The following is a 15,759-nucleotide window of genomic DNA, read 5'->3' as shown; positions in this document are numbered from 1 at the left end:
AAAGAGACCAGATGGTATGGATTGTATTTGGCGTTGCTATTAGTGATAATCAGCGTCCTGTTTGCTTTTTGTACTATTTATTCCGGAAGCATCCATGCCACTGGATTGTTTTTGCTCCAACACAGAAGCGACGATCACGTATCTTATTTAGTGGCCGTTTCTTTTGCAATCGCATTTAACAATCGCTGTAGGTGACGACTTTCGTCGAATGCTTTGGTTTTTGTAAGTTGTTTGTCAGTCAATTCTTACAAAGCTCCAAAATCTTTAGTGTACTGTTTTGCAATCTGAAGTATTATTTTCTGATTTCTTGGCACTTTCAATGAGGCTCGGAATGTTTTTGAAGACATGAGGTAATCATTAAGGATACCTTCCGCCAGTGGTGCACTTCTCATTGAGGAATCTGACATTGGAGAACCACATTCGGAATCCGCATCTGTTAAGCCGTCGTTTTGTTATGTAGCACCAGATGCAGGTAGTATGTCAGCAACAGCTGCTGCGCTTGACGCAATGTGAGCTTTAGTATTAGATTCGCCAGTCTCGCTAAATTCACGTAAGTCGTTAGTTTCCATAGGAAGGACAGCGAGGGTTTCGTTTGACAGATTTTTAAGCTGGTGTTCATTGGAAAAAATATTGTTATTACCGACGACTGAACTGTTGACAGCATCCTTACTAAAATCGAAATCAGATCCACTTCTTTTAGTGTTTGGGTAACATTTCTAGAACGGTAACGCCAGGGTCAGAGTCAGATGTATGTTGGTCTTTTCCAGGCCGAGTGAGAGGGAGAGGAATTTTGGGAACAGCTTCTTGTATAGAAGGTGATATTTCTAGTACTGTAGGAGGTGAGTCGGGTGCGTGTCGCACTTTTCCAGACAGCGTGCGGCCTGTGCACGTTTTGGAGCCGCTTCTTGTACCAAGGGTTCGAACTTTACTACAGCAGCATCATGTGCGAGAGCAGGAAGTTCGCTTTCACCATTTGGAATAGTCAGTAACTGCGACCAATCGTTCTTGAAATGACACGTTTCCAATGATGACATACAACGTCCTCCGTGGTATTATGCCCAATGAAATAATTTCCTTCATAGGGGATGTATATCATGGATGACACTTTGCTTAAACCGTCGAATACGTATTGAGCAATGCGAAGAAATGGTTTTACAAGAGAGCATCCAAGAATCCTGTACCCGGATGGAATATCTCTGACATGGCCTAGTGTACGTCCCCATTTAGACATTTTGTTTACTATTACACCAGTACTAATAAATGGAAATACACCAGAAAAGACAATTCATGTACGGCATTTTTAAAACACCTTACTGGCGTCATTATCTCTTTAACACACAAATTAACCTCTTGCACTAATCTATCTACAATTTCCACAGTTCTTGTAAAAATACAAATGTCGCCTCCAGATATGCGAGAGCAATGCGTAATATTGATTCCAGAAACTATGTCACGTACAGATTTTTCATACTCATCTATCACGGTATGAAAACGTCTATCACTTTTATTGCCAGGTCTCTGTTTTAGTTAACAGTGCTGCTATCGCCAGTGCGTTGTAGGCACTCATGTAGACCCTGCATCACTATAACAACACATGTTCAATTATAACTTAGGCATATACTCGCGTTAGTCCAACATTGGAATTGGCGTAAGTAATTTGCTTTACGCCAAAATTGTTAACTGTAAGAAAGGTTACTTGCTTTTAATTTTTTAAATTTAATGTCAATTTTGCAAAAGAGGTGCACTGATAATTTTGTGCTGATTTAGTGACACGGATGGCATTACTCTACCCCTATGACGTAAGCTGAGACTGCCTGTACTGCTCTGTAAGCAACAACCTCAGTAGGAATCTGGCAATGTACATCCTAAAGTTATATAACAACATGCGAGGTCAAAAGCTTAACGAGTCTACATGACGCCATTTAATGGGTATGTCACCTATATTTGTCAATACCATTGTACAATTCGGTTTTAAGTTACGTCATTTAAATAATGATTATTGTATAACTTCATTTCTTTAAAGCGCTGAAGACAGCTATTCAAGGGCTGAAATCTAGTTCTGCAATAAAAATACAGATTGGAGTTGTGACTGACTGCTGAATTCCTTTCCCTTTTTTGAAATATTTACTACAGTCAATGTGCATAACGGTTCCACTGGAATTGGACTTGGTTCTCATTATATGTTAGTGATGTGACAACAATTATCTTCCATTGTAAATATCATTTATATGCTGACGATGTTAAATTATATCTAAATGCAAGCCCAACATACCGCGCCCAGTCATCCAGAACGTAAATGCTGCGTTACTTGTTTTACTATAAGGAGCGCAGAATATAGGTTTGAATCTTAACGCATCTGAGCTATCTTAGTCGCTCTCAGTTCAGAAAAATCTTACAAGCACAGAAATAAGCTTCAATTCTCCTGCGAAGTATTCTGCGATAGTTCTGGACCATTATTTAGATGGGACAGAGCATACAACTGCAGTTTGTAAGAAGATATCAGTATAACCTCGTTCACTACATAAATATAAAAAAGCATTTCTTCTCGAGCTTAAAAGTAAACTCGTAGACTCACTCTAAAACTCCTCATCAGTGGTTATGGTGACGCTACATTCCAAGAACCTTCATATGAGAGCTCACGTCGGCTGGGACTGACGATGAATGGTTGTGTCTAATGTGTGCCGTTTCGACCATTTCAATACTGCCTTTGAACAATCGCTAAGTGCGGATGCCACATGCACGAACGTGGTAGGGAAGCTAGAATATCTGAAAACGGAAATGCAAAGCCTCAATCTAGATATAGTAGAGGTCAGTGAAGTGAAATGGAAAGAAGACAACAATTTCTGGTCAGATGAGTATAGGATAACATCAACAGCAGCAGAAAATGGTATAACGGGAGTAGGAGTCGTTACGAAAAGAAAGGTAGGGCAGAGAGTGTGGTACAGTGAACAGTTCAGTGATAGCGTTGTTCTTATCAGACTCGACAGCAAACAAACCCAGACAACGATAGCTCAGGTATACGTGCCGACGTCGCAAGTTGAACATGAAGACATAGAGAAAGTATATCAGATATTGAAAGTGTTATACATTACATAAATAGAGATGACAATCTAATAGTCACGGGGAAATGGAATGTAATTGTAGGGGAAGGAGTAGAAGAAATGGTTACAGGAGAACATGGGCTTGGGACAAGGAATGATAGAGGAGAAAAACTGAGTTCTATAACAAATTTCAGGTAGTAATTGCGAATATTCTCCTCAAGAATCACATGAGGAGGAGATATGCTTGCAAAAGCCCACGTGTAAGGGGAAGATTTCGGTTGGATTACATCATGGTCAGACAGAGATTATCAGATATTGGATTGTAAGCCATACCCAGGAGCATATATAGACTCAAATCACGATGTAGTAGTGATGAAGATTAGGTTGAAGTTTAAGAGATTAGTCAGGAAGAACCAATAAGCAAAGAAGTAGTATGTGGAAGTACTAAGCAATGACGAAATACGCTTGAAGTTCTCTAAGGCTGTAGATACAGTAATAAGGCAGTACAGTTGAGGAGGAATGGACATCTCTAAAAAGGGCAATCACAGAAGTAGGAAAGAAAAACACTGGTACAGAGAAGGTAACAGCGAAGAAACCATGGATAACAGAAGAAATACTTCAGCTGATACATGAAAGAAGGCAGTACAAAAATGTTAAAGGAAATACGGGAATAGAAAAATACAAGTCGCTGAGGAAAGAAATAACCAGGAAGTGCAAGGAAGCTAAGATGAAATGGCTGCATGAAAAAAGTGAAGAAATGGGAAAAGAAACGGTTGTCGGGAGGACTGACTCAGCATATAGGAAAGTCAAAATAAGCTTCGGTGAAATTAAAAGCAAGGGAGGTAACATTAAGAGTTTACCGCGAATTCCACTGTTAAATGCAGAGGAGAGAGCGGATAGGTGGAAAGAGTACATTGAAGGCCTCTATGAGGGGAAAGCGTTGCCCGATGTGGTAAAAGTAGAAACAGAAGTCATTTTAGAAGGGATGGAAGGAATGGGGCATCCAGTATTAGAAACAGAACTGAATAGAGCTTTGGAGGACTTAAGATCACCTAAGGCAGAAGGGATAGATAACATTTCATAAGGATTTCTAAAAATCATTGGGGGGAAGTGCAACAAAATGACCACGTTCGTGTGTAGAATGTAAGAGTATGGCGACATACCATCTGACTTTTGGAAAAATATTATCCACACCATTCCGAAGACTGCAAGAGCTGACAACGGCGAGAATTATCGAGCATTTCGCTGAAAAGCTCATGCATCCAAGTTTCTGACAAGTATCATATACAGGAGAATGGAAAAGAAAATTGAGCACGTGTTAGATGACGAGCAGTTAGGGTTTAGGAAAGGTAAAGGCACCAGAGAGGCAATTCTGACACTGCGGTTGATAAGAGAAGCAAGAGTAAAGAAAAATCAAGACGTTTACATAAAATTTGTCTACCTGGAAAAAGCTTTTGACAATGTAAAATGGTGCATGATGTGAGAAATTCGGAGAAAAATAGGGGTAAGCTATAGGGAGAGACGGGTAATATACAGTATGCACAAGAGCCAATAGAGAATAATATGAGTGGATGACCAAGAACGAAGTGCTCGGATTCTAGTCTTTCGCCCCTACTCAATCTGTACATTGAAGAGGCAATGATTGATATGAAAGAAAGGTTCAGGAGTGGAATTGAAATTCAGTGTGAAAGGATGGCAATGCTACGATTAGCTGACGACATTGGAGAAGAATTACATGATCTGCTGATTGAAAAGAACAGTCTAATAAACACAGGGTATGCAACAGGAAGACACGGTTTTATTTGCAAAACAAGTGTTTCTATGCTTGCTGCGAAGGATGGCCACGCAAACAAACGTGTAATAGAGAGTATGGATTGAGATTAAATCGAAGAGAGACACAAGTATTGAGATGCAGCAGAAATGAGAACGGCGGGAAACTTACCACCAGGATTAATGGTCACGAGGTAGATTAAGTTAAGAAATTCTGCTACCTAGGCAGCAAAATAACGAATGACGGACGGAGCAAGGAGGACATCAAAAGCATACTAACAGTGGTCAAGAGAGGTCTACTGGTGTCAGACACTGGCCTTAATTTGAGGAAGAAATTTGTGAGAATGTATGTCTGAAGCACAGCATTGTATGGTAGTGAAACATAGGCTGTGGAAAAAATGGAACACAAGAGAATCAAAGCATTAGAGATGTGGAGCTACAGATATTTGTTATGAGATCAGGGAATGACTTCCGTGATACTAGAGGAAACTGTAGAGGGCAACAGCTGTAGAGGAAGACAGAGACTGGAATACATCCAGCAGATAATTGAGGACGAAGGTTGCAAGTGCTACTCCGAGATGAAGAGGTTGGCACAGGAGAGGAATTCGTGGCGGAACACTCAAACCAATCAGAAGACTAATGACTCAAAAAAAGAAGTGCTGATAAACACAAAGATTATCATAGCCTGTGTATGCTGTATTGTCGTCTCAAACACTGCACTACTTGCTATTTATATTCAACCCATACCTGCTATGTGAAAAACACGGCAGAAATATTCATGCTCAACAAAGTAATATCCTCCCTGTACCATTGTACAACACTGCTGTGCTCTCTAATTCGTTTTCTGTATCTGGAGCCCGGTTTTAAGCAATACTCCTCAAAGTATTAAAGAAATCCAAATCCTTTTAAACTATAAGAGACAGCTAATGGCATATTTTGTCATAATAGCCATGTTGCGGCCCGTCGATGGTCAAACCCGGGACTCCAGTTGGCAGAGCGCAACCCAGGGCCCACCGCGCTATATTTCGTCAGGAAGCTGAGCAAGTTCAATAGTGTCAAGGGGTAGTGCAGAAACACACTGTCGGCGCGCCACCCGCGCACTGTTCCGTGAGTCCGGCCCTCTGCTGTACTGCCGACGCCACTGCTGTGGTCATCAAGGCTGCCCGACGATGGAAGTCAGCCGCGCTCTCCTGGTCACAGCCCACTGAGACGTAGCGGCGGGGGCCACTCTACTGCGCGATTCCAGAGACTGGTACAGTCCCTGGTCTCCGTCGCCCTCCGCCCCATTTGCCCTTCTCTGTCCGACCATGGGACGAAAGTGGTTGTACTGGTCACACGTGGCCATTGGCCACTGCTGCTCCCAGGACAGGACCCGGCTCGAACACACACCTTCCTGGACGCCATGTCACAACTTGCCGCTAGTGGTGCTTGCCAGATGGCAACACCCGCCACCATCCCTGACGCTGCTGCAGCGCTGCCATGCCTCCCGCAGTGTACGCCATGCTTGGACCCCGGTACACTAGGTGGAAAGTGACGTGGCCCATCGTGAACCCGCTGCAGACCACTGTCGCTGCCCTCCTTCAGGCAGACCGTGCAATCTTCAAGTACCCGGCTGCCGTTCCGTCCCGCCTTGGTGTTGTGTCCCCGGAGGTGGAATGCAGCCCGAACAGGTACATAGAGACAAGTACAGGTTCACACAGAATATCTACAACATCGCTGCTAGACTGGCCCCTATAAGTACAGACCAGCACAGGTCCGACCCAACTGTCAACTGACCTGGCACACCCCCTCAAGCTAAAAGTGCCTGTTTATACTGCCTTTTCTTCTCGCGTCTGACGTAGAGTTAGAGATAGAAACTGTGGCAGGGGTAAATTCCTATACGTCAGCCACTTACACATCGCCACACCCGGCTCTGGTCTACTGCCTCGCCTCGTACATCGCAACAGCTTAAAGCAATGCTGCAGTTCCCTGCATCACTGTTGCCTCACTCCAAACAAATCGTACGTGCAATGCGCCGCTGCAGCTCAGCGCCATGTTTACCATGCCTCGCCTACTGGCTGCCGACTATTACCACACACTGCCAGCACCTCAGACTTCATCGTCCAATCGCGCCATTACTAAATTTTTCACAAAATTCCCCTTTCCTACAACTAAGACTAATACTAACGCAGCAGCTATCTCTTCTGCAGCTCACTCTCGTCATCGCTTCCTCAATCACCATTTTTCCTGCCCTTGTCTACAGAGATTTCTCTTGAAATTTTCTTTGTTCCTAGCAGCCATTGTCAGTTTCATTTCAGTTATCTATTCTTTTAACATCTCTTCTGCTTCTAATTCCAGGCTTCAGAAGAGATAAACTAGTCGATATCTTTCTTAATGCCCCCATTATATTATTATTTTTATTGTTACCATTATTATTATTATTATTATTATTATTACTGCCAATTATTATTTTTATTAACAGTGCTATTATTATTATTGAGTTTCTTGTGCAATAACTAATGACAAATCTTCTTAATTTCTCCATTAGTTTGCACCATTTTTAGTGTTACTACTACCACTATTATTTCTTTATTTAAATTGCTTATACCCATAGAGGATTACACAAAGCGAACTACAATCTACTACTAGTAATATTATTTTTATTATTATTCTGATTGTCATGTAATATTTCTTGAACATATCAGAATATGAGAGGTGGCTTTAAGGCACTAATGTTGTCAAGCTGAATAAGCAATAAATAAATAATAAATAAGTACTAATATTGATATAACCATTGTGTGTTTCCTTATAAATTATTGGTAAACAGTATTTGTTTTTGTACCACCTGTAACACACTTTCATGTAGGCCTCGTGTGTATTTCACATTGAAATATTATAATTCAATATTTTTCAATATTTTTGATGAATAACGCAAATCATTTTTAATATTGCTCCATCTTGGTTTATAGTGTTAGATGGCTTTCAAAGCATAGCTAGGATGCTTTTAATACCTCATGTTTTCTAAAAATAATTTCCCGTCATTTTGAACGTGGTATAACGGGGGTACTTTCATCACCATGAGTTTTTTTAACTTTCAGGCCATCGCTATCATTGATTTTTAAATTTCCTGCCACTCCTATCTTGTCTTTTTTTTTTTTGTTTCACGCCATCTCCATCTTGTATTTTTATATGTTTCCCACCACCGCCATCCTGTATTTCCTTCATGATCTCGTCAGCGAAATCTTTTATTTCTGGACTGCAGTGCGGACTAGAGACAGCTGCTTGAACTGTGCTCTGGAGGACCCATAGCCATAAACTCTCCTCCGCTAGACTCATAACTCTAATGGGGAGTTGTACACTTACTGGAGAAGGTGGATTTGCCCTGTTTTACTTAGGTGTTGATGATATGGAAGAGACTCACCCATTGTTTAAGGTAAAAAACTCAGCCTCTCACAGCGTAATTTCACACCTGTAAATTCGTTTTCAGGGTACTCGAGGCATTCGATACTGATTTTATCTGGGAGTGCCACGGATACAAATGACTGACAGCATCCCACCTCAATGGCGGAAGAGTCTGACTTACTGTCGTGAGTCTAATAGGTGGTAACGGCCAGCAGGACACCAACGTATGCCTTCGCTTTTGTCAGTTATGGCAATGGAGTGCCATTCTGTTAACATGTCAGTACGGACAACCAACTCATCCGAAATGTTTGTTTGACAGATGGAAGATACAGGCACGATATTTTCGAATTCTTTGGTAATGACATTCTTTTAGCTGAAGGCATGACTCGCTCTCCTTGAGCAGAGATGGAGACTATTCTTAAAAAGATGTACAATAACGAATATCAATCGCTCAGCAATGGTTCCACTATTCTTCATTCCACCCAAGACGAGTCGGTGGTGAACTGTGACTATACAGTTCACTGAGGGACGTAACTATGATTGCTTCGTTTGTTTCTGAGTTATTCCAGTGGGGAAAAAGGTGACCATTCGTACACTATAATATTCCCAGTATACGAGCGAATGTCGAAAATAGGTTTCACATTATTATGGCTGGCCAAAAGACTTTCATCGAACGTCGCGCTACACTGCATAGTGACATAGAAACACAACACTATCTTTCAACGCAGTCACCAAGTCTCTGTAAATTATGGTTGGAAAGTTCAATCGCTCAAATCCTCGAGGACAGAAAACCGCCCCTTGGTCACGGAGATATTCGAGAAACGCTGTTTGAAGATTCTCATCACTGCTAAGTATCTGCCCACCCTTCCGCCGCCCACCACCTACTAATGTTCTGTCAGCTATTTTCAGTTTATTTTGACGGTTTGCACACAAGAATCCTACTGTCCCGCGTCCTCAACATAGGTTCAAATGGCTCTGAGCACTATGGGACTTAACATCTGTGATCATCAGTCCCCTAGAACTTAGAACTAATTAAACCTAACTAACCTAAGGACATCACACACACCCATGCCCGAGGCAGGATTCGAACCTGCGACCGTTGCGGTCACACGGTTCCAGACTGAAGCGCCTAGAACCGCACGGCCACACCGGCCGGCCCTCAACATTGGAGCATGTTTGAAGAGTCTGCGCCATTTCAGTCGCACACTGTGCTGGTCCGGGTATCCGTCCTGCAGCGTAACTGTATCTGTGGAAAACCTCTAACATATGAGTAGCCTAGTTACAAAACAAGGCCAACTCCATTTTCTTTTAAATCTGGGTTATGGTTGACTCTTATAGCTGAGAATACGTGGAATCTTACAACGGTGTTAGTTTGTTTCAAAATCGGCCCGAACAGTGTTAATTCAGCAGTAGAAAATCAATCTACGTTACAAAAACGTCCAACTCCTTACTACATTGATAACAAAATCGAACATCTCCGCACCCACCAATCATAAGATTCGATTTGGTCACGTGACGGGTGCGGGGTTCACGGGAACTGGGAGTTAATAGTGGCTGTTGTCATCGCTCTGTAACATGGAGAAAAGTATAGAAGAAACGCCACCTGGTGAAAGCAGGAAGAAAGTCATCAGGCGAGAGGAATGGAAACGCGAAAAAGAGAAGAAAGTGAGGTTAGTAAATAAAAACTTATTTCCTTCAGAAGCAACTGTTATAACGGCCTCGTTACAATATGAGCTTTTATTAGTGTCTAATGTCATTGTTGTGCTATAGGTATGGACCAAAGAAATTACCAGTATCTCCAAGCTCTGGTCATAGAGGAAAGAACTGCAGTCTCCCGAAAATGGTGGACATCAAGCAATTTCACGGAGCATTTTATCCTGTATCAACAAAACAGTCAGTACGCTTTCATAATGAAATGTTGGTCATCAAATTCTCCACTTAGACATCGACAAAGTGGTGGAGATCGGGCTGAGAAGGGCTACACAATTGAATATTCCATTGAGAACGTGGCAGGAAATGGAATACACGTTTGCAGAAATACATTTTTAGGAGTGCTTGGCATTACAAAACATAGAGTTGAAGGCGTTTTCAAACGTTTCAAGAAAGAAGGATGCCTTATACTCGCCAACGCCAAGCGATAAGAGTGTTTACATAACAAAACTGTTCCATCCTTGAGCCTCCGGTTCTAGATGTACCCTTGTCCGGTTAGTGGCTGACGCAACAGATCTTTATTTATGGAAATATAGAGTACAATCAGCTACAAATTTTACATATTCACATACACCTTTACCTTTAACCCCTATAAATACAGACTCATTTTGATTAGTTTTTCTTTTGCTACGAGTATGCAAGACAAGAGGAGATGTTGAGTCATAAGCCGATTTACCAAAATCTTTATTACCAATTTCAAACACATGATAAGTACGATAGGCAATTACATCTCTATCATTAAAACTTTCAAGACCAGGTACACTAGACACTCCGCTACCACCTCTTACTGTGGCAACGGTAAACCATCCATTTCCATGGAGGTTATAGAAAGACTGCTGTTCACAGCACCAGAATTACTTCTGTAAATCCTTTTATTAAACAGTTTAAAGGAAATGAATCACATTACTGTAGGCCAAGAAGTGCTCTTTTTATTTGGACACTAATCTAAGTATAGCTAAAATGTGGGAAATGTAGCAGAAATCGGTTTCTGATTATCTAAACGTTACACAATCGCTGTTCCGGAAAGTTTTTGTCCCCAATTTTAATATCAGTTTCATGTTTATTCTGCTTGCCTGCAACTAACTGAGAAAATAAAGCATGAGAATGATGAGCAAGTATTAAAGAAACTACGGACAGATTTGACGTTGCACAAACCACAAGCTAAAGGATTTAACAAAGTTCTAAAAGAGGAAACACCTGAAACGTACATTGTATCGTTCGATATGCAGAAGAATCTACCCATACCAAAGCTGCCTGATCAAATTGCATACAATGCCAAAAAGTTGTATTGCTACATTTCGACTGTTGTTGCTGGAAATTCTACTGGGAAATTAGCGTTAAGTAAAGAGAATGTTGCGAAATACTCCTGGGAAGAACACAAAATGGAGAAGTCGCCTAATGAAGTGGCTTCTGCGGCGTTTCATGAACTACATAGGAAAGCAGTTTCGGGTACTTTCAGTGGTGAACTGAAGTGGCTAATGAAGTGGCTTCTGCGGCGTTTCATGAACTACATACGAAAGCAGTTTCGGGTACTTTCAGTGGTGTACACACTGTACGTCTTGTCGCGGATGGCTGCCCGGGACTACAATTCTGACAATGTGCCTTTCCTGGTTATCATGCACTCTACTGAACATTCAGAAGATGGAAGTTGTTTTCCTGGTCACTGGTCATTTATTCATGCCGAGTGGTAGAGTGTTTGGAACAATTTAAAGAAAAAGGAGAAAGTTCATCAACTGGAAGAGTACCATGAATTTTTTAGGAAACGTGGAACCGTAAAGCTTTTTACTACTCACTGGAATGATGTTGATTGGAAAGCTGAAGCTAAAACATGTGTGAAAGATCCAGGAGCACATCAGTTTAAAATTTCACAAATTAAAAGACTTGTGCTGACTATGAAGTCAAACTCGGTCGCTGTTAGTGAAGAACTCAACTATAATTTCGAGATTGCGCAGCCTTTGTCACTTATGAAGAGAGGTAAACGGCCGAAAGACAAAAATCCTACACATCTATTTCCTGGCATCAGAGTAAATCCCTTGAAGGTACAAGATGTGAGTCAGATGCTTCTGAAACATTACGGGGACCAATGCAACGGACGTGAGGAAATGAAATGGTTTCAGAAGATCATTGATGAAAATGACAACCGGCGGGTGTGCCCGAGCGGTTCTAGGCGCTTCAGTCTGGAACCCCGCGACCGCTACGGTCGCAGGTCCGAATCCTGCCTCGAGCATGGATGTGTGCGATGTCCTTAGGTTAGTTAGATTAAAGTAGTTCTAAGTTCTATGGGACTGATGATCTCAGAAGTTAAGTCCCATAGTGCTCAGATTCATTTGAACCATTTTTTTAAGTAAAACAGTTTTTTGTCTCTCCTGAATATTGTAAGAAATGGAGTTGGCCACGTTTGTAACTAGGCTACTCATACATTCTCTTCTGAAAACGTGCCACTCGTGTTACGCAATACTCTTAGCGTGGGAATGCCTGCGTGACTTACAATTCTGAATTCCCTACTGCAACGTCTTATCTGCGTGCGATATAAAATGAATTCTAATCTTGTCTTCTGGTCTGACTTCTAATTGCCCTCCACGGTGTCGATAAAAAACCCAGTATTAATCAGAAGTAATATAGCTTGAAAGTGGACTGTTAAACGGCACTTTCAGTTTTTCAATAAATCTGCGTTGAAAAATTCGGTTACCGGTCATTGGAAATAATTTTCAAAGACATTATGCAACCAGTGTCGGTATATTCAGTGTAGATTCTATAAGTTCTTTCTCCCTGAGGTGCTGTGGCGAAACAATGATCACATTCGTTCACTTCCACTTACTTTGAGCCATTTACTAACGTGGCAGTCAGGAAGGGATGCAGCCAATAACTGCAAATGCTCACCCAGGAAGCTTGCCATGTTTGATCGGAAGTCCGACTACGTGCGGTCTGTTTGTAGTTATTGGTGAGAATATTTCATTAATCCGAAGTGGTTGTTGATAGCCAAAGTATTGCATTCAGTTCACTTGTTCGGTGTTCGTCTTCTGCAGCTCATTTTCATAAATTTTGCTTCATAAGAATGCGATAAATTTTGAAGGAGACCTGAGATTCAGACGTGGTACTTATTGCCTTCGATGACTTGTAGCTGATAACAGGATAGTGCTCTAGTGATTCAATCCGAAACATTATGCAGTCAATTTTGTCATCGGCCACCACACTTATGACATTCCACTTTTACCTTAGTGTCGTGCACGAATATTTAAATCATTGTGATTGGTGGAACCGTCAACTTATTTTGCATGTATATCCTGAGTGTCTAGAGCCTTGTGTCCTCTCTTTGCTTGATCTGACGTGAATATGTCGCTTAATTCCACCTGCTGTTTCTCATTCCCAATTTCCCAAGACATTTATTGAATATTATGAGTATTTCTTTTCTGTGCATTTCCTTTTTCCTTATTCATTTACTGAATATACTGAATAGTATCGATATTTGTGGTATATGTTTTGTCTCACTCGTTTTCGTACTTAAGCACTTCAATGTGGCCCCTATTTATCTACTTAATAGTTGCACTTGCTAAAGGTGCGAAGTAATTGAGTTCTCAGAAAGTTTTCTCTTATTTGTAGCAACAAATACCCCGTTCGTTGTACGCAGATATTCAGCTGTGAAGAAACGTTTGTTGTAAATTGCTGACGAAGAACTGTTGTGGCAGATTTTCTACATTGTGTATATTTATGTTCCTCGAGATAACTTACACAAAGGCTTATATTTTACGTGTTCAGCAATATGTATAACATTTCATGGATATTCAGTTTTTTCAAATCCCATCATCATACAAATAACTTGAAGAAGCATTATTAGGAGTTGATATTTGAATTTTGTGATTACATAAAGAGGCCAAGATCACCACTGCACAGTGTTCGACATTAAGTGGAGCACTATTACACTTTTTTAACATTGATGACAGTCTCGTGCTAATGAATTTCACTTTCTTTCGTATTCAGTTATCCATGCTAAGACTGCCATTCATTGGTTGTGTCATTTATTGTAAGTGGAAGTTACATGTTTAATTCCTTGTTTACATTTTCGAGTCAGATAGCTTATGAAACTGATTATTGGGCCATGAGTTTGTTTATAAGAAAGTATAGGTTCATTAAATCGGGGTTCAGTGTTACCGTTTGCATTAATAGCCCAATCACAAAAACAGTAGCCTACTTGCGTTTTGTCTACCTACCTGCCTGGATCTTCTCTTTTGAAACTTCCAGTAAACTGCTGTTGCAAGACCTTTCATTTCATAAATTATCCTGTTAGTGTAAACGAAACGTAAATTTGGCCCACTATGGCATGATCTTGAATTATGATCATTTGACTACTTTACTAGCTACTGTTACAATTTGTTTCACTTAATGCTTAATTTTGTTAGTGTTCAACTTATTTGCATAGCACTTCCATCTTTTGTGGCTTAAAATTTTTGCTAGTAACTGACAAGGCTTCCAGTGCTTTCTCTTATGAGTGTTGGGACGTCATAAACTATGAGAGAAGACCATTTCCATTTATTTGATTTTTTCAGGTGTGGGTAACTAAAGATTTTCTTTTGTGACAACTAAAGTAATGAATGGATAGAAATCTAATACATGTGTGAACATTTTAGCAACCTTTGAAGCTACAGTACAGCAATGTTACCTGATATTATAATTTCTGAAAGCACATTATTTTTTGGAACTGTGTACTAGTGGAAAATTTGATACTGGGTGTATTCATTTTACTGTTGCATTTGTATGCTGCATTTACATTCACGTTGTAGGGGAGCCGAGTGTAGACACTTCTATTTTGTCAGGATGGTGTTGTGGCATGGGTAGAGCGTCTTTTGGCGCTAATAAATCATAGTTAGCAACGTGAGATTTATTCGTTCAGAGGTATAGTTAAATGTTTTCCCGTCAACCTCAGCAGACGTTTGGTTCCAATGAAATTGTGAAATTTCGCTGACTTCTGTACGACCGCTTTCGACCCTAATGACCAATGAATTCAGAAATGGAGAACTATGGTATTTATACATATGGGCAGGACGTAACGACATGCGGATCTGTTGATTATGACCGAATGCGTCTTTACTAGCAATCAGCGGTCCTCTTTCTGTGTTTTCTTTACAATTGGTTACTGGCTCTCACCTGTACCGTGAAGTCTCTGAAAAGTGTTGTGTGCGAGGCAAAGCTTGTTGTGTCATGTAACAAGGGATAACGATTTACCTGTGTTTCTCTCTCTCTCTCTCTCTCTCTCTCTCTCTCTCTCCGTCTCTCTCGGTTGACAAGTTGCTGAATGTGTAACTTGTACTTGGTGATTTGTGCCGATGTAGCAACTTGTGTTCATGTAAGCTACCAACTTCCAGTGTTCATTGTTTCTGCACATTGAACAGCTACGTCACCGCCTCGGTCTAGTGTTGCCTGCGGCTGTGCTGGAGTTAACTTAGGAAAAATTATAGTTTCTTCCCCCTCTCTCCTCTGTGGTGTAACAAAACTTGTCCTAAATTCTACAGCTATTACAAAAGTACACATATTTCTTAAACGAGGCTATTATTTTAAGATTCTGTGGACGATACGGTTCTGCTGATATGTTTTAATGTTTGCTGAGATTGAGCTGGTGACTGATTTATTGCAGTGATTGTATCCTGATTAAAACATTTTTGTGTTGTGATTTTTAAAGTGAATGTGTTTTTCGTATTGAGTTATTCTTGATGCTTACATTCCTTAAAGAGACATTTGTTTTGCCTTTGATGATGTTGGAATTGAAAATGAGGCAAGTTGTTTTTGTATGGTAGGCCGAAAAGGATTGTCTTAGATGTTATCTGTAAGTAACAGTAAACCCCAATTCCTTAAATAATCGAAA

The sequence above is a fragment of the Schistocerca nitens genome, chromosome 8, assembly GCF_023898315.1.
Source record: "Schistocerca nitens isolate TAMUIC-IGC-003100 chromosome 8, iqSchNite1.1, whole genome shotgun sequence".
In the NCBI taxonomy this organism is placed as follows: domain Eukaryota; kingdom Metazoa; phylum Arthropoda; class Insecta; order Orthoptera; family Acrididae; genus Schistocerca; species Schistocerca nitens.
The sequence above is the reverse complement of the archived record's forward strand: the minus strand, read 5'-3'. Positions refer to the sequence as shown.